The sequence below is a fragment of the Vulpes vulpes genome, chromosome 7 (assembly GCF_048418805.1).
Source record: "Vulpes vulpes isolate BD-2025 chromosome 7, VulVul3, whole genome shotgun sequence".
NCBI lineage: Eukaryota > Metazoa > Chordata > Mammalia > Carnivora > Canidae > Vulpes > Vulpes vulpes.
The window spans coordinates 33,988,530-34,015,040 of NC_132786.1; the positions used below are offsets into that span (position 1 = coordinate 33,988,530).

At 37.8% G+C, this 26,511-nt stretch overlaps 1 protein-coding gene and 1 pseudogene across 9 annotated transcripts in view; one reads left to right on the top strand and one right to left on the bottom strand.

The window, feature by feature from the left end:
* UNC5D (unc-5 netrin receptor D) overlaps positions 1 to 26,511 on the bottom strand; it is a 534,099-nt gene that overhangs the window by 418,781 nt on the left and 88,807 nt on the right. The gene's annotated exons all lie outside the window — the stretch shown is intronic.
* LOC112916270 (small ribosomal subunit protein mS33 pseudogene) lies at positions 22,394 to 22,888 on the top strand (annotated as a pseudogene).

Sequence of the window (26,511 nt, forward strand, 5' to 3'; positions counted from 1 at the left end):
ACAAAAACAAGGGCAGCCAGGAGACTTTGTAGTTGGGTCTTAGATACTATCTAGTCTCAGTTCTTTATTCCATAAAGGAGGGGACCAAAGTAGAGAGGTGAGAGTATTTGTATTTAGAAAGGCAGTGGAGGGAGACTGGGGCAAAGCCCAGACCAGAGCCCAGTGTCGTCACTCTTGGTCCAGGAGCCAATCCATTTCATCACACAGAGGACTGAACCTTATTCAGTATTTTGCAACCCCTCTGAAACTTCTCCACTACCCACAAGCCCATTATCACAATCCTGGCAAGCATACTTGTTTTCATGTATTTTCACATCCATTAAACTTATTTTCCTTTTAAAAAAATGAGTCAAAATGTGCTTTTGATGTTTAAGGGTATATATTTTTTTTAAATCTTTTTAAAAGCAAGTTGTATAAAAATAAAGCCATCTAAAGCAACAGCAATTTTGTAATAGTATTCCAATCACAACTCTCCCACCTGGAGAGACCAACTGAAAAAACACAGTAGGAGTTTTAAACTATTGTCAGTAGCTATAGCTTGAGTTTTTAAAAAATACATGGCCAATTTCATATCACCTCTTGGAATATATATTCATATGAATATAGTCACATTCTACAACTGCCACGATGCCCATCTAGCCTTCCACACTCCTGAAATATGTACTCAGCAAGCAGAAATTAATAGATTGAATTCAGAAATGCACATACTTGACTTATAGAGAAGCTGGTTAAAATTCAGATGCATAGAACAGAGAAGACAATTTTCTTTTCAAGTAATGACTGGTAACCTATAGGCAGTGCACTAAACAAGACAGATTACAGAATCCTGGAACACACTCAGCATTCCAGAGAATATGCCGAACAGCACATCGAGCCAATCAGCAGCTCAGCAAAGCCCAAGATCAGAGACCACATCTTCCATAACTCTGATTTAATGTAGTTCACAGAAGCTGTTTTCAAAGAAGAAGCCTGAGACAAAATTAAGAGTACAGAGATTCTCTAATTGAAGCACTCCGGGCAGAAAAGATGTGTGAATTACAGGAATTCAGCATGTTACAACTATTTGGAATGGCTGTTCACATTTGCACATGAGAGAAAAAAGAGACAACTGACCGTAGAGGCATGATGACATAAGCACCACATCTGACCCAAACTTGATCAATGTGCTGCAGATAAAGCCTTTAAGGACAGGGAAAAAAACTGAGAATGGTCCAGTTTGACGGGAAAAAAACCTCAAACAACCAAATTTCTAGTGCATTCTCATTTGAGTTTGCACACTTAAGTAGAATAATTTCAACTAATTCAGAACAAAATTGAAAGTGATCACAGAGTCAGCTAATGTACAGAAACTCCTCATTAACCCTCACTTCCAAGCTTTTATGGTAGAATGATAATTGGTATTCATAATTTTAGATCCTATACCACTTTCTGAATCATCATAGAAGATCATCAGAAACATCCGTTTAATAAATGCAAATGCAACCCAGAGTATACTTTGAATAAGCTACATACTCAATGCTGCAGGACTGGAAGATACGAGGGTCATAGTGTAGGTATTAAAAGGAAGGGGAATAACATATTTTTCAACACTAGGCAATCCATGTAGGGTATAAACAGTAACTTCATTAATCAAATATGCAATTAACTACTACAGGCCAAAGAATAGAGTTTACATGGATTGCTACAGGAACCACAATCCTCTCACACACAGGATACCTGGATAATATTGTAAATGTCCACAAATAAAGATATATGCAAAGGGAAATACATTCCACAGGGGTGATGAAGTCTTACCCCATGATTTGGCAATCATAGAGAAGCTGGTAGTCGTGTAAAGAATTTCTGTTTTGAGAGTTGATAGTTTGTGTGCAAGAAAGAAAAGGAAACCACAGGGTCACAGAGGTATTCAGACTTTTGCTAAATGTAAAAAACAAGAATGTAAAACCAAACAAAAATATGCTGTTCAAAAACAAATAAAATTTCTCTGTTAAAAGATTTAAAATCCCTAGGTCCACTTTCCACCTGTATCTTATATATTTATAAGCAAACATGATTTTGAATGGGTTAATTTTTTACCTTTTCATGTAAAAATCTAGTTTCCAGTTAACCTAATAAAGGCGTATGATGCTGTCAATTCCACAGTAATACCAAAGGATAGCAGTAATATAGTTCCTATAGTTCCGAAAAGAAAAGAAAACAAACACACTGGCAAGCTAGCTGGGTCAACCACAAGTATGTTGCCATAACAATGGGCAACAGTGCTTCATCCAAAGAACCACTGGCCAAAGCATATTTACTACTAGCTTTACTTTTCCAAACAATTGATCTTTATTTGGAGCCTAGGATATACCAGGTACTGTTCAAAGCAGTGGCAATATGGCACTCAAAAAACTCCAGTCTCTTACACATGAAATGAATGTAACACTGTATGTCAACTATTTCCAATTAAACAAGCAAACAAACAAACAAAAAAAAAACTCCAGTCTCCAGCCCCCCAAGCTTCCAGTCTACAAGGAGATACTAGACTAGCAATTGAGCAAAGCCAGCTCAGTAACATGCAAGGATATCTATCATGCTAAAAGTAAGAGGCTGAATTAGGAACATATGCGGTAGAAACTTGGCCTTGGTGGGTCTAGGAGGGCCCCTTGAGAGAACTGTCCTTCCTTCTGAGACTTAAGAAGTAGTAGGGAGAGGGAAAGAGAAGGGAGGGGGGAGAGGCTGGAGAGAGCAGGGGAGAGACACCATGAACATGGCCTGAAGTTTATAATAAGCAAAGCATGCAAGGGGAACAAGACTAGTTCACACAGTTGGAACATCAGGGAAGAAGGGGAATTTGGGTCACGATGAAGCCTGAGGAAAGCAAGAACCAATCATTCAGAGGCGTGTAACTTATTTGACTTTAATGGCAACAGAGCCATTAAAGAAATTTAAGCAGGGATTTCACATCATTAGATTTTCACATTAGGATGATCACCTCCAGCTGCAATGTGAAAAATAAAACAGAATGGAGACAAGACTGGTATCAGAAAAATCAACTGGGAGACTTTGGACAAAAGAGATCCAGAATAGTAGCCAAAACAGAAGCAACAGTAAAGAGGAGAGATAAAACAGGTCGGGAGTAGGTGCATGAAGTTTAAAGAGAGAATAACTAACTGCCTTATCACCATTCATTTATGTAGCTACACTGAGCACTACCATACTCCTAGGACCTCCTGGTGCTGGGGATACAGACACAGACAAGACACTTAGCCTACTCTTCTATATTCCCCTAGTCCACAGGATTGGTTGAAGGATGAGGGCTGAAGAATTGGAAATAAGCCCCAGTGCCTCGTTAAAGGTGGCACTCCATAACAAGGTTCTCAGCAGCTACTTCAGTCTGCTTGACATACCAAGATGGAAGACCGAGAAAGCTAGTCTTAAAAGGCTATTATGGAAGAATGAATAAGCACAGTTTTGGGACTGAGGGTCAGGTTACAGACTGCTAGGATGAAGAGGAAGAAGAGAGGCTGAATTCTATATTCACAATTCCCATGTAGGCAAGTATTTTCTAATAAGGTAAAGAATAGTAAGTTGCTTTGACTTGGCACAGAAGCACAGGCCAATTGCTAACAAGGAAGGAAGGTACACTTTGGAGTTTGAGCTGAATGAGGGCATTTTAATACTTCCCAATAAAGTCCTCAGGATCTTGTCCAAGTTCCTCATAAAAAAAGAAAAGAAAAAAAGAAAAAAAAAGTTGGGATGGATTAAAATTAGTCCCAAATACTTTGACATGCCTTCCATCAATAGGTTGGTCCAAGTCCCCTGCCTCTGGACCTGAGTTGACTCCGAGACTGCACTGACTACAGAAATTATGGAAGAAGTGACTTGCACTAGTTGTATGTCCATCCTAAAGAAACTGGCAGCTCTCAATTCCTATCTCTTGGAAAAGTCACTCTAGGAAACCAGCTGCCAAGGAAGCAGACTGATCACCTGATACCACATACTGGGAGCATCCAAGCCACAACAAGACTCTTGTAGAACAATGTGCTGTGTGGACAGAGAAGCTATGGAGAATTGAGGTGCCTCACATTTGAGTGAAGACACCATCTTAGAAATGGATCCCCCAGGGTGTGCCTCAGTGGCTCAGTCAGTTAAGTGTCTGCCTTCAGCTCAGGTCATGATCCCACAGTCCTGGGATCGAGCCCCACATCAGGCTCCCTACCCAACAGGGAGCCTGCTTTCCCCTCTCCCCCTGCTTGTGCTCTCTCACTCTCTATGTCAAATAAATAAATAAAATCTTTAAGAAAAGAAAGAAAGAAAGAAAGAAAGAAAGAAAGAAAGAAAGAAAGAAAGAAAGAAAGAAAGAAAGAAAGAAAGAAATGGATCCTCCAGCCCCAGCTATGGATGAAAACCAAACCACACAGTCAAACCTTTCCTAATACCTTTACCCAAAGGAAAATCATGAGCTACATAAAATGGTTGTGTAAGCCTCTAAGTTTTGAAGTAGTCTGTTAATGCAGCAATTATCTAAGGATAACTGGGATGAAATTATAAGTGAACTAAGAAAACAAGGCCACCTTTTTAAAGGATCCTAAGTAAAAAATTGCTTCTTTGGTATCAAGAGAGCCTCTCCCTCTCCTCAGTGAAAATATATTAGCAACATAAATAGTGACCAGGCCAAGGATAGTAGTTACTATGTAGACTAAGCAAAACAGAATAAATTATGCATAACAAAAAGAAAAAGCTCAGTCACCTTGAAAACACATGCATATGAAATAGCTCAAGTTGCACTGAAGCTCACTATACCCCTCTGTTAACATCCTGTAAGATGATAATTTTAAGTGCTTATTAACAAAGATGTCATAAACTCATAAAAATTCCCACAATGAACTTTTCCAATGACAAGCTGTCACTCATGTATTTGAGCACTGTCCCTGCTTTGCCTAATATATCAGAAGAAAGGAAAGACAAAAACAGGGGTAAGAAAAGAATAAACACATGGCTCAGAAAGAAATGGCCCACTTATTTTACCCTGTTTGAAGATGAAGACTTTTGAAAAAGGAAAAAAGAGATAATGGCACTCAGTGATTCCAATAAGTTTTCCTGTATTCAGTACAACCTTGTGAGTAATACTGAACATGCCCAAAACAAACTGTGGGCAGCCACATTAATATCTTGTTTATATCTAAATATGTATCAGATGCCTGGGTGGCTCAGTCAATTAAGTATCTGACTCTTAATTTTGGGCCAGATCGTGAGATCAAACCCCATACCAGGCATGGATCCTGCTTGAGATTCTCTCTCCCCCTCTCACACTGCCCCTCCCCTCACACTACTTTCGCTCTCTAAATACACATATATGTAATTTACTTTCAGGGCAAGTAATATATTTATATTATTTATATTATATCATTCAAATTCTAAACTTGGTAAAGAGAATAGAAAGAAAAGTCACTCTCACTATCCTGTCTTCAACCATGCAGCAATATTTCCAGGAGACAATAAATATATTCAGTTTCCTATACATATTTCTAGAAATATTTTATTTAATGGAAGTACATATGCTTTTGTACAATTATATTAAATATATCCCAAATATATGTATCTGTGGGGGATATATATATGCACATTTTATATATAAATTTTATGTACTTGAGTATGAATGTGTAGATATACATAACTTTTACCCTTTCTACACATTCATTATACAATGCCATAAAACTTCCTTTTTCCAATATGGTTTTGGAAAATTTTCCAATATTAATACACACTATCCTGTCACACCACTATTTAATCAGAGCCCCTGATGCACATCATCAGATGCTGGCAGTCTTTGCCCCTCATCACCAATGCTGTGATGAATGACCTCTTACATACATCCTTTGCTGGCATACAATATCCCTAACATTTCCAAGATGTGAAGGTTCTGGGTGAAATGGTAAATATGGCTGACCTTTGAATACAAGTTTGAACCGTGTAGGTCCACTTATCTGTGGATTTTTTCCTTATCCTGGATTTTTTACAGTACAGTACTGTCAGTGTATTTTCTCTTATGATTTTAATATTTTCTACAGCTTAAGAATACAGTATATAATATACATAACATACAAAATATATATTAATCAACTGTTTATGTTATCAATAAGGTTTCTGGTCCACAGTAGGCTAGTAGTAGTAAAGTTTTTTGAGGATATAAAGTTTTAATAAAGATTTTCAACTGCATGGGTGGGCAAGTGGAATTGTTCATGGGCAAAATCCCTGTATATTTATAATTTGGATAATTACAATTTGCCTATGCAGAGACTATATAAAGTTACAATCCCAAAGGCAATGGTTAATTGTATCCACAGACATGACAATAGTCTTAAATGGTTAGATTTTTGCCAAATTGACAGGTGAAAAATTGGCATTTTGATTATTAATGTATAAGACCCATTTGTGTTTTCTACTCTGTGAGCTTTTGGCTCATATTCTTTTGTTTTCCTATTGAGTTATTAGTCTTCTTCCCTTAGGTTTCTAGATATGCTCTAAAGAAATTAGCCATTGGCTGTGAGAGGAATTCCAAAAATTATTTTCTAGAATTGTCCTTTGATTTTGCTTTATGAGGTTTGCTATGAGATTTTTTTTAAAGATTTATTTATTTATTCAGAGAGAGAGAGAGAGAGAGAAGCAGAAACACAGGCAGACGGAGAAGCAGGCTCCCTGCAAGGAGCCCGATGTAGGACTTGATGCTGGATCCCAGGATCACGCCCTGTGCAAAAGGCAGAAGCTCAACCACTGAGCTATCCAGGCATCCCTGCTAGAAGAATTTTTAAAATGTAGTTGAATTTATCAAAATTTTCTCCAGTGGCTTGTGCATTTATGGTCATAGTTGTGAAGACTACTTTTCTTGATTTATTTTGCTTTAATGAATTTACTATCCTGCTCTACAAAAAGCAGATATTAGTCAAATGTCATTAAGAAATGTCATCATTGAGAATATCTTCATGTAACAAAAAATGTCTTCTAATCTCCTTATTAATGAATCAATTCTTTCTAGCAACATTTGAATCAAAGCAATTATAGTACAATTTAAGAAATACAATGGAGGCAACTTCTTGGTTTTCACCAGACAACACAATTTTAGATAATTTTTGATGTTGACAGTTTTTTACTTTTAAAATTATTGAACAGGGGATACTAGCAAGATGGAGGGCTACAGGGTCCCAAAGCTCATTTCTCCTATAAAAATAACAGATAAGTACAAATTGTTGAAAAATGGCCTGGGATAAGTTTGGGACTATGACAAAACAGCAGAAACTCTATACAGCCCCAAACTGAGGATTCCTGTGTAGAAAAACATAGAAAGCATCGTATCTGAATTACCCCATCTCAGAAACCAGAGCAACTTGGCACCAGAAGGGATTCCTTCAGAGGGATTTCACCCCACCAGAAAAAGAAGAGTAGAAGATACTCAGCAAGATTTGCTGCCATAAACGTTTGCAGCCTCTGCTACTGAGGACCCAAGTCTTCATCAACACCAAACACAGCTGATGGAGACACCCAGAGTCCAGCAAACACATCCCCTCCCTAGGACCAGAGATACTGCTGATCTGAACCTCCCCCCCCAAGATCCAAGTTGGGCCTCTGACTCCTCATACCCTGACTGAACTGCATCCCTGGCTACTCAGAATCCCTCCCTCTGGGTCCCAAATCAGAACTCTGACCTACCTTAACCAGGGCTGCAGTGATGCTGCTTTGCAGCTGGACCCTAGTTCCTAAGTCACTGCCTTGATTTGTGATCACTGGTATCCTGCCATTGACGCTCTGTGCTTAAACCTCTAGGGCTTGAAATGAGGTGTTAAAGGGTCATCACTAGGGCCATGACATTGCTCTTTTGCAACTGCCCCCAGAAGGTACTCAATCTCACTTTGACCTGCCATCCTTGGGGTGCACTGCTGCAGCTCTGTACCCCACCCCAAGGTTCTAAGTTGTGGCTTTGACCTGTCATTGCTGGAGAACACTGATGCTGCTCTGCACTGCAACACATACCAAACATAAATTACAGAACTGAAAAAATGAAATGAATAAAATGCAAAATGCAACACAGAGCTACAATGGCAGGTTCAGTCAACCAGAAGAAAAAAAAGCCGAAACTGATCTTTCAATATCAATCAGGAGAAAAGAAAAAAGAATAAGGAGAAAAAAGTGGGAAAAACCTGCATGAATTACGGGATACCACTAAAGAAAACAATATTAGCAATGTGGAAGTCCCAGGAAAAGAGAGAAAGGGATCAGAAACTATTTTTAAAAAATCATGGCTGAAAACTTTTCAAATCTGGGAAGAGGTATGGCCATCCCAGGCACATGAAGCTCAAAGATCTCCAAATGGATTTAACCTAAGGATGTCTTCATCCAGACACATTATAACTGAACTTGGGAAAATCAAAGACAAATGAGAATTTTGAAGGCAGCAAGAGAAAAAAGACTAATACAATGGAACCCTGATAAGGCTAACAGCAAACTTATCAGCATTAAATTATAATGAGAGATAAAGAAGGTCATCATATAATGATAAAGGGGTTAATTTACCTAGAGGACATAACAACTGTAAATATATACACACCCAATATCAGAACACCTAAATATAGTGAATTATTATTAACAGATATGAAGGTAGAAATAGACAGCAGTGCAATAATAGTAGGGGATTTTAATACCCCCAGTTTCAACAATGGATAGATCATCCAGACAGAAAGTCAATAAGAAAATAATGGACTTGAACTATACTTTAGACCAAATGTACCTAACAGACACATACAGAACGTTCCATCTCACAGTGGAAGAATACACATTCTTCTCAAACACACACAGAACATTCTCCAGGACAGACCATATGTTAGCTCAAAAAATAAGTCTTAATAAATTTAAAGAGACTGACAAAACCATAGTAAGTTACCACCTCACATCTGTTCATGTGGCTCCTCTCGGAAACAAATAAAAACAAGAAGTAACAAGTGCTGGTGAGGATGTGGAAAGAAAGAAATCCTCCTACTCCACTGATGGGAACACAAACTAGTACAGCAACTGTGGAAAAAAGTGTGGAGGATCTTCGAACAATTAAAAATAGAACTACCAAATGATCCAGCAATTCTACTCCTGGGTATGTATCTGAAGGAAATGAAATCAATAACTCAAAGAGATATCTGCACTCCCATGTCACTGCAGCATTATTCACAATAGTCAAAATAGGGTAACAACCTAAATTTCCTTTGATGGATGGATGAACAGATAAAGAATATGTGATATATATACACATACACACATATACCCACTAGAATGTGTGATTCACAGCCACAAAAAAAAAAAAAAAAAAGGCAAAGAAATCCTGATACAACAATATAGATGAACCTGGTGGCTGTTACACTAAGGTGAAATAAGACAAGAGAAATACAAGTAATGCATATTATCACTTACATGTAGCATCTTAAAAATTAATTTTAGGGACACCTGGGTGGCTCAGCAGTTAAGCGTCTGCCTTCGGCTCACTGTGTGATCCTGGAGTTCTGGGATCGAGTCCCACATCAGGCTCCCTGCATGGAGCCGGCTTCTCTCTCTGCCTGTGTCTCTGCATCTCCCTCTCTCGCTCTCTCTGTGTGTATTTCATGAATAAATAAATAAAATATTTTAAAAAATTAATTTAAAAAAAACTGATTTCACAGAAGCAGAGAAATCAGTAGCTGCCAGGGGCTGGGGTGAGAGGGAAATGAAGTATAGTATAAAACTTTCAGTTGTAAGAAGATTATGTTCAGAGGATCTGAGGGACAGCATAGTGACTACAATTTAAAATATAGAATTGTATACTTGAAAGTTGCTGAAAAGTACATTTGCAGTGTTCTCAGTTAAAAAAAAAAGTTAACTATGTGAAGTGATAAACGTGTTAATTATCTTGATATCAGTAGCTATTCCCAAATAGGTGTATGTGTCAATATGTTCAGAAAAAAATTATATACACAACAAATGATTGCTATGAAAAGCCTGGAAACAGAGTATGGACCAACCAAATCAAGCCAAAATTGCTGGACATCCCTCTATCAGAATAGCTGCTATTACTCAAGTGTGTATCCTTCCTGTTTTGTTTCAGTGTATATATATATATATATATAAATTTGGACATTTAATAACAAATTGGACATTATTTTGTTTAGCATTGAAAGAACATCTTTCTGTATCAATAACTATAGAACTATACACTTATATATAATAAAAATTTGGACATTTAATAACAAATTGGACATTATTTTGTTTACCATTGAAAGAACATCCTTCTGTATCAATAACTATAGAACTATACACTTATTTTAATAGTTACCCAATACCCTCTAAATTTATATATTTTTCCAACCCCCTAATGTTGAATTTTTTTAAGATTTTATTTATTTATTCATGAGAGACGAGAGAGGCAGAGATACAGGCAGAGGGAGAAGCAGGCTCCCTGTAGGGAACCCGATGAGGGACCTGATCCCAGACCCCAGGGATCACACCCTGAGCCGAAGGCAGACGCTCAACCACTGAGCCACCCAGATGTCCCCCAACTCCCTAATGTTGGATTTAGCCTATTTTTCATTTTTGCAAATACTAAAAATACTTAGATGTGTCCTTATGTAACAACATCTTTTTATATTTACACTATTATTTTCTGTTTCCTGGAAAAATTTCAAAAAAGGGAATATATGAATCACTTCTAAGGAGTTTCAATAATTATTAAGAACTTACCATCAAGATAGTTGACCATTACCAATTTCTCAGTGGACACATTGCCCATTTTCCATATCCTTGCCAACAGCAGCACCAGTTATCATCAAACTTTTAATCCTTTATTGATCTTAAAAGGGGAAACATGGTATTTCCATATTTTAACTTGCATTTTTAAATTATGGATAATTTTTTAAATAGAATAAAAGTTTTGTCATTTATAATCCTACTAACACAAACCATTTCTTATATTAGGCAATTGCCTGATGAATGTCACCTCGGGACAAGGAAATTAGTAAATTTCATTTTCTGGAGGTGGTAGTTATTTAAAGCAATGCATTTTTTTCCTTCCTCAGGGATAATAATTCTTAGTCTTTATGTGCAGAAAAGCAGTTGTTTGGTTCTGCAATCTTTAAGGACACCATAGGTAGAATGGCTCTGACTATAATTTAGCAAGGAAGATGCTACTCTGATGGTGCCACTTGCCATAATATACGAGACTTGAAAAATATTTACACTGGCATATGTGAACCTGTCCAGCTTTATAAAATGTATAGATATATTTAATATTCTGAGTTCAGCTGCTTTAAATGCCACTATCAGGAATATTTTAGAAATCTCTCTATAAGATCACCTCTAACTTTTAAAAGTTACAACTGTTTAAAAGTTACATGAGCTATGTGGGGACTAGGTGAGTAAAGAAAGAAAAAAGAAAAAAAATTTTAATGATCTTTTAGGGAAAAAAAAAATTTCATGTCTTTGGAAATGTGGCCTCTGTTAATAAGTATTTCCATACATGTGGATTCCTACACCTGATTTTAAGCCATTAAAAACCGAAGCATACTTATGCCAATGTTTTCAAGTTGGCTGTTTGTAAAGCTTAAATACAAAAAAAAATAAAATAAATATATGCGCACACACACATACTTTGCTCTTTTTACAACCAGTAGAAAGAAATATCCCCCTCACCAGAATCACATGGAGTCTCAAAACATAAGCTTCTATTTAAAAGGCCTTTTTTAATTTTCAGAATCCACCATTCCCCATTAAATAAAACCTGAACATTTTCCACTTCATGAATATAGGGAAACAAAAACAGCAGCAAATGCAATAACCCACAAGCACTTGATGGTCACAAGACAAGAGGGTGCACAGATTGTAAGGCAAAACCAATGCAAAAATAGAAAACAGCATGTTCTAACATATTTTTCTAAACATAATTCCCTTCATCTCCTGACTTATGGAATGAACCATAAACTTCATTTTCATGAAGACTTACAAGGAAGATGGAGGATAGGAAATTTGACTGTTCCTAATAAGTATGTCAAAACATTCATTTGGAAAAAATATGAATTCTCGATGTTCCAGTCCATTTTAAAGCTTGACATGAGTTTTAAAATCCAATTTTATTAATGGCAATTATTGATTTGTCAAAAAAATACTTATTGAGGGGGCACTGGGTAGCTCAGTTGGTCAAGTGTCAGTCGGACTCTTAATTTCGGCTCAGCTCACGATCTCAGGGTCATGAGTTTGAGTCCCACACAGGGCTGCACGCTAGGCATGGAGCCTGCTTAAGATTCTCTCTCTCAGGGATCCCTGGGTGGGGCAGCGGTTTGGCGCCTGCCTTTGGCCCAGGGTGCGATCCTGGAGACCCAGGATCGAATCCCACATCGGGCTCCCGGTGCATGGAGCCTGCTTCTCCCTCTGCCTGTGTCTCTGGCGCTCTCTCTCTCTCTCTGTGACTATCATAAATAAATATAAATAAAAAAAAAAAAGATTCTCTCTCTCTTTCCCTCTGTCCCTCCCCCCACTCACTCACACTCTCTAGCTCTAGCTCTCTAAACAAACAAAACAAAACAGAACTTACTGAGTGCCTATGGTGTGCTGAGCACTCTTAGTTCTTTAAGATACACACATGAAGGAAATAGACAAAGATACCCAGCCTCACAGAGATCACATCAGTTGGCTATAATCTTTCTCACTTCTCTTTTTTTACCTAACATGCTCTAGAGATAGAACCCCATGCTCTGATCATACTACAACTTATTTATCCATCTCCAAGTTAATGAGCATTGAAGGTATTTCTGAGTATTTTTCTATTACACACAATTGAACAAAAAAACATATCTGTACATACAGTTTAGTGAATATGTGCAAGGTTTTCTTAAGCCATTATTCTGAAAACGTGGTTGACACAATGCCGGGGGTTTCAACACTCTTTTAAGGGATCCAGGAAGAAAAAGGTATTTCACCAAGAACACTAAAATTTCTCCTTTCACTGTGTTGACACTGAACTTATGGTATAAAATCATGGTGGTTTCAACTTGGAGCACCTTAGCACCTTAACAGAATTGAAACAGTGGCACCAAAGCCTACTTGTCATCATTGTATTTTCTACCACCACACCTTACACCCAAAACGGTGCTCGCCTCAGGCTCTTGATAAAGCAGTAAAAATCATTCATTTTATTAGATCTCCACTCTTGAATACATGTCTTTTTAATAACAAAAACTATGCATAAAGCCCTTCTGCTGAATATAAGACTGGGATACTAGTATATAGGAAAAGCCCTCATGTAACTAGTTATAAGCTAAACCAGTTTTTTGTTTTGTTTTGTTTTTCTCATAGAACCCCATATTCTACTTGAAAGAAGATTGACAAAAATATCATTCAGTGACACCTGGGTGGCTCAGTTGTTGAGCCTCTGCCTTTGGCTCAGGTCATGATCCCGGGGTCCTGGGATTAAGTCCCTCATCGGGCTCCCCGCAAGGAACCCACTTCTCTCTTTGCCTAGGTCTCTGCCTCTGTCTCTGTGTCTCTCATGAATAAAATCTTAAAAAAACGAAAAGATATTATTCAAAATTGGGTATTTAGCAAAAATTTTCTCAAAATAAACAGTGAGATTACCACTTCAAAAAGAAACTGACAGAACTCATCACTAATAACAAAATTTGTGCTTTCCTTTGAAAATGAGAATTCCTGAAAATTTTTACCTACCACTGTGAACTTTACAGTTCCCTGATACTCAAAGTCCTTTCAGGTGAAATCAGTAGTAATGTTAATAAAAGTGATTTTTATATTGCATTATGAAATGTTTCAACAATTGGAAGATCTGCAGAATTCTGTGAGCCAATAGTTTGTATTGACTATATTTTCTATCTGTATTTCTGGTCAATAATTTCTATTGACCAATATTTTTTTACTGACCATCACAGAATGTTACAAATACATACATGGGTAAAGATCCACTCAAAATGCAAGCTAATAGAATATAAATCAAGTATAAAAGTTCTTTGATGCTATGTCAGATTGACTAAATTTCACAAAACCACCACTCGTCAAGTTTTGGTGTTATATCAAAAAGGATGCCCATAAATGCTGAAAAGCCTACTAAAACACTCATTCTTTTCAAGTATACATCAGTGTAAGGCCAGATTTTCTTCATATACAGGAATCAAAACAAGATGTCAGAACAGATGGACTCCAGAGGCAGATATGAGTTGTTTCCTATTACGCCAAACATCAAAGAGATGTGCAAAAATATGAAATAACACATTTTTTAGTAAATTTATCTTGGAAAACATGACTTTTTTTCATAAGAAAATGCCATTTATGATAATATGGAATGGACTTATTTTTACCATTTCTAAATATAATGATAAATATCTTTAAGCTGTCTAAAATTTAACACCTAATATTGGTAAAGATCAATAGATAAAACCTATATAAATAAAAGCTTCCTTTGGGTTCTCAATTCTTAAAACTCTAATGGGTCCCAAGACAAACTATTGAGAATGTCTGGTCTCAGGTACATTTCTAATATAGAAACACAGGATTTAGGATATACACACACCTTCAGCTTTATTAGATAATGAAAAAAATATCTTCCAATTTTTACTCTTGGTTGTACATATTTAAGTGTTCCTCTTCTCTATATCCTTTCCAATATTTGGAATTATCAGAACAATTAATGTTTGTCGTTCTCATCACAAAGAACTTATATTTCACTGTTGTTTAACATTCCTTTTCTCATGACCCAATGAGAGCAACTCAGTGTGGCAACCTGACACTGATTTTCACAAGCTGCTTTACAACTCTTTATAGCATTTCTACATCTTTCAGTACTAGAAACAAAGAAGCTGATTTATACTGAATAATTAATTTGGTATACCCATCTTATTTTATCACATGCAATAGGCTTCATAATTATTGAACTCGCTTCTCTCCCAAATGCACCTCACAATATGCCAGGCTTTTGCTTATCTGCTTACATGTCTTGTGCTCATGACTTTGTTCACTCTATGATGCATTTTTTAGTGCAAATTACACTAATATGTATGCAATTATTTTATTTTAGTAAAACAATGCCATCAATGATATGGGAATTAAATCTACTTTAATATAGTCGTATGAACAATTTTAAAAGGTGTAATGAGAAACACCAAGCTGTCGATATTGGTTGTATCAGGTGGGGAGATTGGGATCAAATCCCAGGGAGGGAAGGAATCAGATCAGTTTTGCCTTTATACATCTTTGTATTGCTTTGTTCTACTCATTAAAACAAAGAGGTATTACTTCTGCAATCTGAAGAAACCCAAATAAAGACAGGTAAAATAAAACAGTATTTCTCCTTAACACCAATCACATGTTACTCAGTTCTGCTTATGTTAGACCTTCATTAGTCTTCTGTAACTTTTCTTGTTCTTGCATCATGTGACTTCCGTGGGCACAGTATAATGTAAATTGAATTCTAGAGCATTCTACAGAGTTAAAATCATCATACAAAATTACAAATTAGGATGACAGTCATAAAGTATGAGGAGGACTGATCTGGAGGCCAGGTCACTTTCTCTCATTGCTACCCGTCACCACATCAAGGCTCACAGGAGTAGACTTAGCAAGGAGGGATGTGTTGGAGTTTGAACGATGCATGATGGCACTCAAATATTCTCCAATCAAACCCTAAAGGAATCACATCACAGGTTTAAGAGAATGAGCTCTAGGTATACTGGAGAAGGAGTGGAGGGGACAGGGGATGACACCAATTATGGTGATTCTAGTAAAAATTTTGCATCAGTACTCCTAAGAGAATTCTCAATTCCCAGAGAATGCACATCAGCTGCAACTAAAGTGTCCATATAAATGTATTTAGATTAAACTGAGTATAGACTAAAGATGACTGGTCTACTGCCATATTTCCATCACACACTATGACACAGAAGTTTAGGTTACAAAGCTCTGAAAGACAATGACTAAATTATACACCCTGTAGAGCCTACCTACCACATGGGTAGATGATTAGCTCATGAGCCACCACGGCTGCTGCTCACGGAATCGGCCTCTGTGTAGGCTCTTTGCGACAACAAACCTATTTCTGGTCCAAATGAGTCAATTATTTAACTTGTCAGTTGGTGTGATCTGTTGACCACACTCACATTACAAGCCTCCAAAGCCATTTTCCAAAACATTAAGTTGTTCTTCACTATCGTTTTAATGGTGGCAAACATCCCTCTCTTATATTTGCTTAATTTTAGTTCCACTTCTGCCAAGCTTCAATTAACCCAGGGAATAGTGGCTATTGTGCTCTAATGTATAAATTGTCTTGTCTACATTGATGTATTATGTTACTCTGAAGAGATCCAGGGTGGTTTTACAGAAACAAACACAAACAGAAAGAGAAAATCATGGCTGTGGATGCCAACATCTGACACATAAAATCATTAGGGAAAAAAAATTAAAAAGAGGTACATATGAAGGAATCATGAAGGCTTACTGACTCAGAACAGTCAAACTCATTATAATTCTAATAAGAAGATTAATGTTTAGGAGAGTAACACTCTACTATCTACAGTCCAAATGAGCAATTGATTCCATTGTACATTCAGTACAAAATTTTTAACTGATTTTTTATTGTACCAAACACTTAATATTTAAGCTTAAAAATTCTTGGTTCTATGAAGATACTGTACAATATTTATACATATATACTAATATCTATTTTATAGTTATATGTGTATATATATCTTTATCTTTATTCCATGATTTTATATTTTTCTTGAAGATGATCAGAAATTCTTCTCTGATATAGTATCCCACCAATTTCTTTTGACCATTTAGCCTGTTCCAACAACATAATGCATACACTGTCCAACCGTATATTGAAAAAAAAGCAGCAAAATGCACATATGATTAAAAATGAAAATACACCTTGAATTCCACATGTCACCAGGGTTTTATGTTGATTCTTCGAATCTTTGCAGCCCTCATCAGTTTTCATTACTTTCTATATAAATATATATTTAATTAGTCATTATCACTGGAAGTCTCTAATCTGATTTGCAATTCCACACAAAGGCAATGACTGCTTCCACACGGTTCCTCTGTCAGTTCCTACTAGTCTAAATAATGATGATATCATGACTGCCATCTACTTTACACCAAGCTACAGTTCATTTCCTTTTCTCCCCAGGAGAATATACAAAATAGGAAGGGAGCATCAAGTAGAGCAAAATGTTTTTGGACATACAGAATACTTTTTCTTCTTTCAAGAATTTCAACAGGATGAGAATGGCTTGGAACTCCTCCACAGAGAATATGTACCATGACCTAGAAGGTCAGGGTAGACTACAGAGAGACACTAAAGACCACCAGAAATTACATGTGCAAATCTTCTTTATCTTTCAACTCGTTGGTGATATGCCTCACAAAGAGATGACTCCGCTTTTTAACTTAATTTTTTGCTGTCAGGTGTGTATTAAAATAATAAAACCCTTGTTCCTTCCTTTGGACATTATCCATTTTATTAGGCACTTTCATGCATGAGTTTTTATTCAGTGTTTGAGGTAAAAAAAAAAATCTAATATGTGTTTCAATATCCTCTAAATTTTTGTGAGCACACAGAAGAACATTTAAAATAAAAGTTTATAGCAAAGTCCCAGAGATATAAAGCTGGCATATTGTGTTTCTGAGCACACAGCTACGTTTACTTTTCTTCCCATGCCTTACACTGTCAAAGATGATGAAAATTACTTTCCCAAATAAAAGAAATCCCTCTCTTTAAATGAAAATGAAAGCGGAGTCAGAGGAAGCTTACTAACACTGAGATGTGTTATTCAAATGTACCTAAAGCAGAGTAAAGCAGAGTTTTTGTTTCTAGAAATGCTCTGCCACCTAGTAGGAAAGCTCTCTTAAGGTTCCCTTGGGAAGATTTAAGTGTTTTCTATGAGGCATTTTTCTCTCACACTCCGGCTATCTTATAGCAACTTATTTTCTCTTCACATGTTAGCAAAAGGGTCATGGAAAATTCTTGAAGAATCTCATGAAATGAAGATCCAGCAGGTCAGGAATAAATATAGGCATTATGAAATGTAAACACCACTGGATACAATCAAATATAATTAGATTACAAGAATTCTTTCCGGCTCCTGCATGGAAAAAAATATGCATTCTGAGGTAAATGCCTATGATTTAGCAAATTTAGAAGTTAATATACAAATTAAACCCTGCCATATTTGAAACATTAAATGTAATTGAGTTGTACTATGTAACCCTTTTGGCATTTACCACAGCAAACACTTTACTCAATAGGCTAGAGACATATGTACGTTACCATTATGTTATTTCTATACAAGCACAGGAACCCACTTAGGTAAGTATTAATATTTATCTAGGATATTAAACACTAACATAAGAACATCATCTCACACTTTGAAATCTATGCTTCTTACATAAACTTTGTATCAATTAACAATACCATGTCCTGGCCAGAAAGACAAACACTTCCAACCCCTTAGTAACATTTCTAAGGTTTTGAAAGATAAAACATAAATGGTCTGAAGCATCAGAGTACCGGATAACCATTCAAAAAAGCAAAAGATTCCATGTAGTAAACCTCTTTATGAGACTGTAGTTGTTGGAGATGAAATTGTATGTGGGAAAGGGTAGATTGCTTTGATTTAGAAAATTGTTGCCATTAAACAGTTTACAAAGAGCCTACTGTTTCTGCATCATTATCCCCAATGTGTCAAAGTCAGCATTTTCACAATATTTAAAGCACTCCCAACTTCCTCATAAATATCATTTATATTCCTGCACAGCTATTCAGCATATCAAGGAATATCATTTACAGTCTTCTACAGTTGCACAGTATCTGAGCCAATGCATGTGAACCCAAAATAACGACAGAGAAGAGGGTAAAGTTCTCTCCAAGCAGAATCATGGAGATCATGTACTTTTACTGCCAACATTGACCCTAGACTCAAGGCATTTATATGCTTTGCATGTGCAGAGTAGCCCAGGTCATCTGGCCTTATGTATGCAGCAGACTCTCACTACTGGGCAACTCAATTGTGAGTGAACAGCTGGCCCAGATACTGGCATTGCCATCTATTTTTATTTATTTGTTTTGTATTGGACGAGGCCTTTCTTATATTGACACTCCTGTGTAAGTAACTAACTCTAAGCCAGGAGAATGATAAAAGTAGTCTCTAAGGGGTATTTGCAAACAAATTCATTTATGTTCAAAATGGCAATGCGACAGAATTGTAAGTGCCTTCCTACATCTAACGCAGTGAAAAACAAACAGTGGCTACCACAGACAGCAAGTTACCTCGGGTGCTGTGACTGGAAGAACTGAAGCCTGTAGTAGCCACAAGGTAAAAGGGAATCAACCAGCAAAGAAAATAATTTGTTTATTAAAAGTATAACTCTGCAAGTAGCCAACATAAAAGTTTAAAAAGAAAATGCCAGGGGTGCCTGGGTTGCTCAGTCAGTTAAGTATCTGACTCTTGGTTTCAGCTCAGGTCACGGTTTAGGGGGTCCTAGGATAAAGCCCTGCAATGGGCTCTGTGCTAAGCTGGGAGTCAGCTTCCCCTCTGTCTCGCCCTCCTCCTTCAATTGCCTGGCTTGCATGCATACTCTCGCTCTTCATAAATAATCTTTAAAAAAATAAACAGAAAAAATGCCCAAACTGGGAAATATTTCCAAAATAAAGAGAAAACTTATTTTCTCTATTAAGCACTCTACCACAAAACCCTGAGACTAACAACACCTTATTGAAAAAGTAAGCTACAGACAGAAAAGCAACTTGCCCAATGAAAAGAGAATTTTCTAACATACCAAAAAAATCAAGAATATTAAGAGTGGTAAAAAAACAAACAAACAAACCATGTTTTACAACTATTTATTGATTTATTTGTTATTTGCCTATCAGATGAACAAAGATAGGGAATGCCTGGGTGGCTCAGTGGTTGAGTGTGGGCCTTTAGCTCAGGTCATGATCCCAGAGTCCTGGGATCAAGTCCTACATGAGGCTCCCTGCGAGGAGCCTGCTTCTCCCTCTACCTATATCTCTGCCTCTCTCTGTGTATCTCTCATGAATAAATAAAATCTTTAAAAAAAAGACTAAGATAGAATGATGAACTCTTGGGTTTTTGAGGTCCTGGCAAAATCACCATAGCTATCTACTCCTGGAAGGTAAGTTGGCAACATAGATCAGTATATTTGAAAACTGTGATCTCCATCCTAGTAATTCCACTTCTGCAAATGATCCTAAGGAAATTATCAACTCAGTGCATAAATATGTACATAACATAACTTATTATAGGAGAAAAAATGGAAATACCATACATGCCCAGTAGGAGACTGGGCAAACAAATTAGTCTTTCACTGAATCTATGATAAAGTCTTTGATTGAATCTATGAAATCCAAAAGCTGTGATGACCATACATACATAATTATTTAAAAAAGGAAAGTATTAATGCATTGCTAAGTGAAAAAAAAATCTGTCACAGAAAAATAAAGCAAATTATAAATATCTGTGTAATAGAACACATTATTAATCAATTAATGTCTTCAAATCGCCCAAGCCCCCCCAACCTGCTAAGGGAACCTAGGGATCTGCTTCCACAATTACTTTCCTCCCAAACTTCTAAGTAGAGTTCCAGCTAGTCAGACATTTTCTTTCAGACTTCTTTTCCTTGTTTTTTCTTTAAGATTTATTTATCTGAGAGAGAGAGAGAGCCTGAGCACACAAACCAGTGGAGCAGCAGGAGAGGGAGAGAATCTCAAGCAGACTCCTTGCTGAGCAGGGAGCCTTGATGTGGGGCTCAATATCACCACCCTGAGATGATGACCTGAGTTGAAACCAAGAGTCAGACACTCAACCAACTGAGCCACCAACATGACCCTTCTTTCAGACTTCGGATACCATGTAAATTTAGAAACAAAAAGGATAGGAGTAGAGGATAATTGATATCAATCTGATTCTGGGTAGGGTTCTTTCTTTTTTTTTTTTTTTCTTTTTAGTGAGTTTTAGAAGAAGTTGTACTACTTAAAAAAAAAAAAAGTGCAGGAGCTACCCTAGAATTTGACAGGTGTGAACAGAACAAAAGGATATGTTAGAATTGAATTGCCATGTTTCACATATCTAACCTTTAAATATTCCAAGAATTACAATTAAAGAATTTGTGCTATTTTAATTGCTTCTCCGTTGATGGATGTGTCCTTTTGAACACAACGCAGCTCTAAGACTAGACTTGGGAGGTCATGGCTAGCGGTACAAGACGGTACGTGATCTGATCCCCATGTTCACTTCTAGATGCTATGTGACTTCAAACTTTTACGTTTTGGTACATGAAATTTCTAATTCTCCTATAATGAACAGTCATTGCTAATAAAATAAGTATACTTCACAAAGAGTCATTAAAAAGTTGAGTTGCTATATAAATGTTTCTTAGGTGCTCATTCTAGTTTCCTAGCATTAAGTCTTTTACTCCCCAAGCCCAAAGCAACCTAAGAGACAGGGATCTAAGTGAAAGTGGATTTCTTTGGGATGTATTGCTAGAAAACACTGGCACGTAAATGCATAATAGCAAAGCCTATAGGTATAGTGATTGAAAGGAAGCAGGGAGGACAAGGAGGCCAACACAGGATACAGATCTGAGCAGGTTACTCTGCACCATGGGGGCCAATCCTGCTGGGAACCTCTGAGAGAGGCTGTTAGATGCTTTCAGAGCTGTCCTTGCCTTGGGGTATTTATCCAGCAATTCTCTTGCACTAATTCCTCTGGCATTTCCATCTCCAACAAACCTACCCTCAGGTCAAGCATGGTCAGCCAGACAAAGCCCACAGAAGCAGAATAGAGACAGGACCCTACTCTTTCCGTGTAATGAAGCATCAGCTACAGCGGCAATGCCATACATTATTCTGAAAGTTCCCTCCTTTCTTATCTCCTCCCCATGACAGCACTCAAGACTGAGTAAGAAATGTGATAGGGGCACCTAGGCAGCTCAGGGGGGTAATTATCTGCCTTCAGCTCAGGTCATGGTCCCAGGTCCTGGGATGGAGCATTAGCTCCTCGCCATGGAGTCTGGCTCTTCCTCTCTCTCTCTGTCCCTCCCCCTCATGCCCTCTCTGGCTCTCTCTCAAATAAATAGAATCTTAAAAAAAAAAAAAAAAGAGAAGAAGAAGTGAGAAGTGTTATAAGGTAACACTAATCTCTCCCAAAACATCTGAGTCCTATAGTCAATGTCCTTAGAATGCAAACCTTTAGAGAGCAACCTGCCCCACGAACATTGTCCACTGTACTTGGTCTTTATCTGTGTTCTCACCCAGGATACTCGGTTCTTCGCTGATGAACTTAGTAAACAACAAATAGAAAATAACACATTTGAAGGGAGAGGAAGGTCGCGAGTAGTAAACTCTGCGCCCAACATCGGGCTTGAACTCATGACCCCAAGATCAAGAATCACGTGCTTTACTGACCAAGTCAGACAGGTGCCCTAGAGGGGCCTCTTGCTGCTCAGGAAATGTCTTCCCTTTCAGAATATGCCTTGCACATGACTCGTCTGAGCGCCTGGCTGTTGGGTGAAATTGCCAGGCCTACTGACTCCAAATCAATGAAAGTGGTGAAACTGTTTAGCGAGCAGCCTTTGGCCAAGAAGAAGGAGACTTATGACTGGTATCCAAATCACAACACTTTGCACTCATGGGGACACTATGTTTCCTTGGCCTGTATAGAGACGAGCATCAGGACTTCAAGGATGAGCAGTGGCGTCTCAAGAAGCTTCGTGGCAAAGGAAAACCTAGGAAAGGAGAAGGGAGAAGAGCCACAAAAAACAAATAGTGCTGGTCCATCAGAAGAGAAAAGTTCTTCCTCAGCAGCTGACCACAGAAGAAGGTATATTTATCTTTCCACTTGCTGGAGGAGTGTGAGCTTCCGAAACTGAAGAGTATTTGGAGGGACACGACCATTTCTGTGTTGAAGTCCAATCCAGTTGATTTGTAACTGGTTCCTTGGACACTTTCTAATTCTGCAAAGCTATTCTGGCTTTGGTTTTATACTGTGAGGTTTACCTCTTTCTCTGAAGAAATGAATGCATAGGTGGTTGAAGACAGACTCACTTGGGGTGGGACTGTAAGGTTGGGATCATGGGAGGAGAATCGTTAAATGAGCATTGTTTCATCTCCCCAGGATCCATTACACCAGCCCGACCTCTGCCATCCCTCTGGCCCTTCAACCACTGTCTCCACCACCAAGCTTACAAAGCTCACATTGTTACCTAGTAATACCATGGTTAGCAAGAGAAAACATTCCCTGCCTCATGGAACTTTCAGGCTTGTGTGAAAAATTAATATCATTACATAAATAAAATTGTTTAAAAATGCTAAGGGCATCCCTAGGTAGCTCAGCGGTTTAGCGCCTGCCTTCGGCCCAGGGTATCCTCCTGGAGTCCCAGGATCGAGTCCCACATCAGGCTCCTGCATGGAGCCTGCTTCTCCCTCTGCCTATGTCTCTGCCTCTCTCTCTCTCTCTCTCTCTCTCTCTCTCTCTCTCTGTCTCTCATGAATAAATAAATAAAATATTTTTTTTAAAAAAAGAACACATTTGGTAAGAATACAAATATATGGCATAATTTAAAGCATTCTCATCCAATTATTCGAGGTAGAGAAGGAAAAGAAGAGGAAGTCATTAGACTGGACTAGAAACAGGTTTTTTGTTTTTGTTTTGGTTTTGGTTTTTTTAAGAATTCTTCCTTTTTAAATAGAGAGAGAGAGAGAGAGGAGAGAGGCCAAGCAACAGCAGGGGGAGGGGCAGAGGGAGAGAATCTTTCAAACAGCTTCCCTGCTGCGTGAGCAGCCCTGATGCAGGGCTCCATGCCACAACCCAGAGATCATGACCTGACCCAAAACCAACTGCTGGAACCCTTAACAACTGAGCCACCCAAGTGTCCCAAAACCAGTCTTTTTTTTAACTCCTCATTAAAAACAATCTGTCTCAACTTGCTACAATAGAGGTTCTTCTCTCCAAGTATCCCCAGACCAGCAGGGTCAGTCTCAGCTTGGAGCTTGGTGGAACCACAGATTCCTAGCCCTCAGCCCAGACCCACTACACTTGCCAGAAACTCTCTAACAAGACCTCCTGGAGATTGTTGCATGTTCAAGTTGGGGAATGACTATTTGGAAGACTCGTTTCAAGCTGCAGCTGGTATAATGTTGCTGCAGAAAGTTGTTTAAGATGTTATGGCACGACAGCAGTTAAGGATGAAGTGTCACATCGCCTGCAGCTTACTATGAAATAGCCCAACAACATCCCCTCTGCATTAGATATAAGAAGGGATACAAAGGAAATCTGGCAAATACTAACAATTGTCGAGTCTAAACGGAGAGTGCATGACACACAGTCTTCCCAGAGATTGTGTTAAAACAGGTCTGTGCTCAGGGATCTGGGTTTTTTACCAAGTATCTCAGGTTTTCCTTAGGATGATGGCTTACATCACTTTAAAAAAATGGTTAAAAAACACTGCTGTAGACATCTTCCATATTTCCTAGTAAATGATGGATTTGGCAGAGCAGTCATCTACCCCAGAAGATACAAATGATTTCTATTTGACAGGCCAGCTGGTTTTATGGTGTGCTTCTCTTGCCCTCGCTCCCATTATCTGCACACAGTGGGTTACCAACAGCTTTCCTGATGATTCAATACTTTCCCGCACACATCACAGAAGATCATCGTCAATGTGTTTTGAATCAGAAGGACACATGGCATCATGTGGTCACTCACTAGAAGATCAAGTCAGTCCCACACCTTCCTTCTTTCTGTCTGTCCATGAGACAGAATTTGACCTACTTGGGATACTCACATTACAGGGAATAACCAGAACTCATAGACTGACCTCAATGAATTTTATATTATTCACAAGTTTCCTACCTGTGAGCTCCAAAGTCCTAAAAATTCCATGAAGGGCTTTGTTTGTCCCACAAATCACCTTGGGAGAAATCACTTCAATAATTGCATCAACGGTGAGTAAAATTTTACAGGACCGTTACAAGGTTGAGAGCCCAGGGTCTTGAAGATTGGGGGTGGGGGGGACAAAACCTATATTCTACAGTATTGATACAATGAAGCATGTCATTTAGGCTACTCTAAAATTATAGTGCTCAACATTTTGCCATATTCTCCTAAATGTAAATAATTGGGGGAAAAAAACCCACATGCTACTCCAAGAGCCATTTATACAACATCTCTTTAAATATGTTTGTCTCATAAAGCTGAATTAGCTATGATTTTCTCATTTTAAAAATGTTAGCTGGCGGCTGCATGTTTCACTATCAATTCCATTTATACGAAATATTTGTCACATCACTGACCACTCGTTAATAACGTGTTTTGTTATTAGTTATTTCTCCTATCAAAGATGTGTCTGCTCTGCCTAATTTACATGATTATTAAGCATCTTGACTTTCTTCTGAGTACATATGTAAAGGTTATATCAATATGACAAGCCAAAATGTCTTTAAATGGTTGTAAAAGAAGAGGAAGAAGCAAATCCAATGGTGTTAGCATATCCAAGGATCCATTCAATCAACTTCAAATCTGTCCCTTCTAAAAACAAAAGCTTCTCCCTGACACTACTGCCTCAATTTTGGTTCTGGCTTTTCTGCTCACTACCCTTCTATCTGGAAGACTATCTGAGCATTATTGCTTATGTCAGGTCAGAATGAACATCCCTGTAGTGCTGAACTCTACTCGAAGAGAATTGTTTAACTAAGCCCTGTCTTTTTTCCACCTTAGATACATATATCAAAAAATGGATGCTAAATGTCTTATATTTCCCACATATAGTTTTGAGTACTTATAAAAATCATTTCTAAATTATAATGGAAAAACTCTGAACTATTTCAATATAATTTATATGGTCAAAAAAATCTAGGGATTTTGGTCTGAGTGTCATGGCTCCCCAAAATCTTCGTGATTTAGTTGTGTTAACAGAATATAAATGAATAATCACAGAGAACTGCTGTTACAATAGTCATAGGTCAGGGTACATTCCTTAGTTCTGAAAGCAACCATTTTTAAACTATGGAAGATTAGATATCGAAAATCATTCTATTCTCCTGGAAATATCTTGTACTCTCAGGAAGAAGGTGGGTATCAAAGGAATATATTTTTGGCCAAAATGCTTTTTACCTACCTAACATCTGACTAGAAACATGCAGCCTCTGAGTTGCAAGGCTGGTAACAAATCAACAAATCTGTTAGTTCCCTTGTGAGGCTATTATGTATGTCTCAACTCTAGGGTCCCTAAGTCAGGTACTACTTGTTATCTGTGCTCTGCACAGCAGTATACACATATTCAGGTTTTTCTCCCAGGGGTATATCCCACGTGACCAAACATTGTGAAGAGGGAAGCAGAGAATTCTGGACATGGGTGCCAGAGACAAAATAGAGATAAATTCTAAGTTGCAAATGGAAGATTCCCAAATCATCTCCATGACCATGAAGAGATACTCTCTTC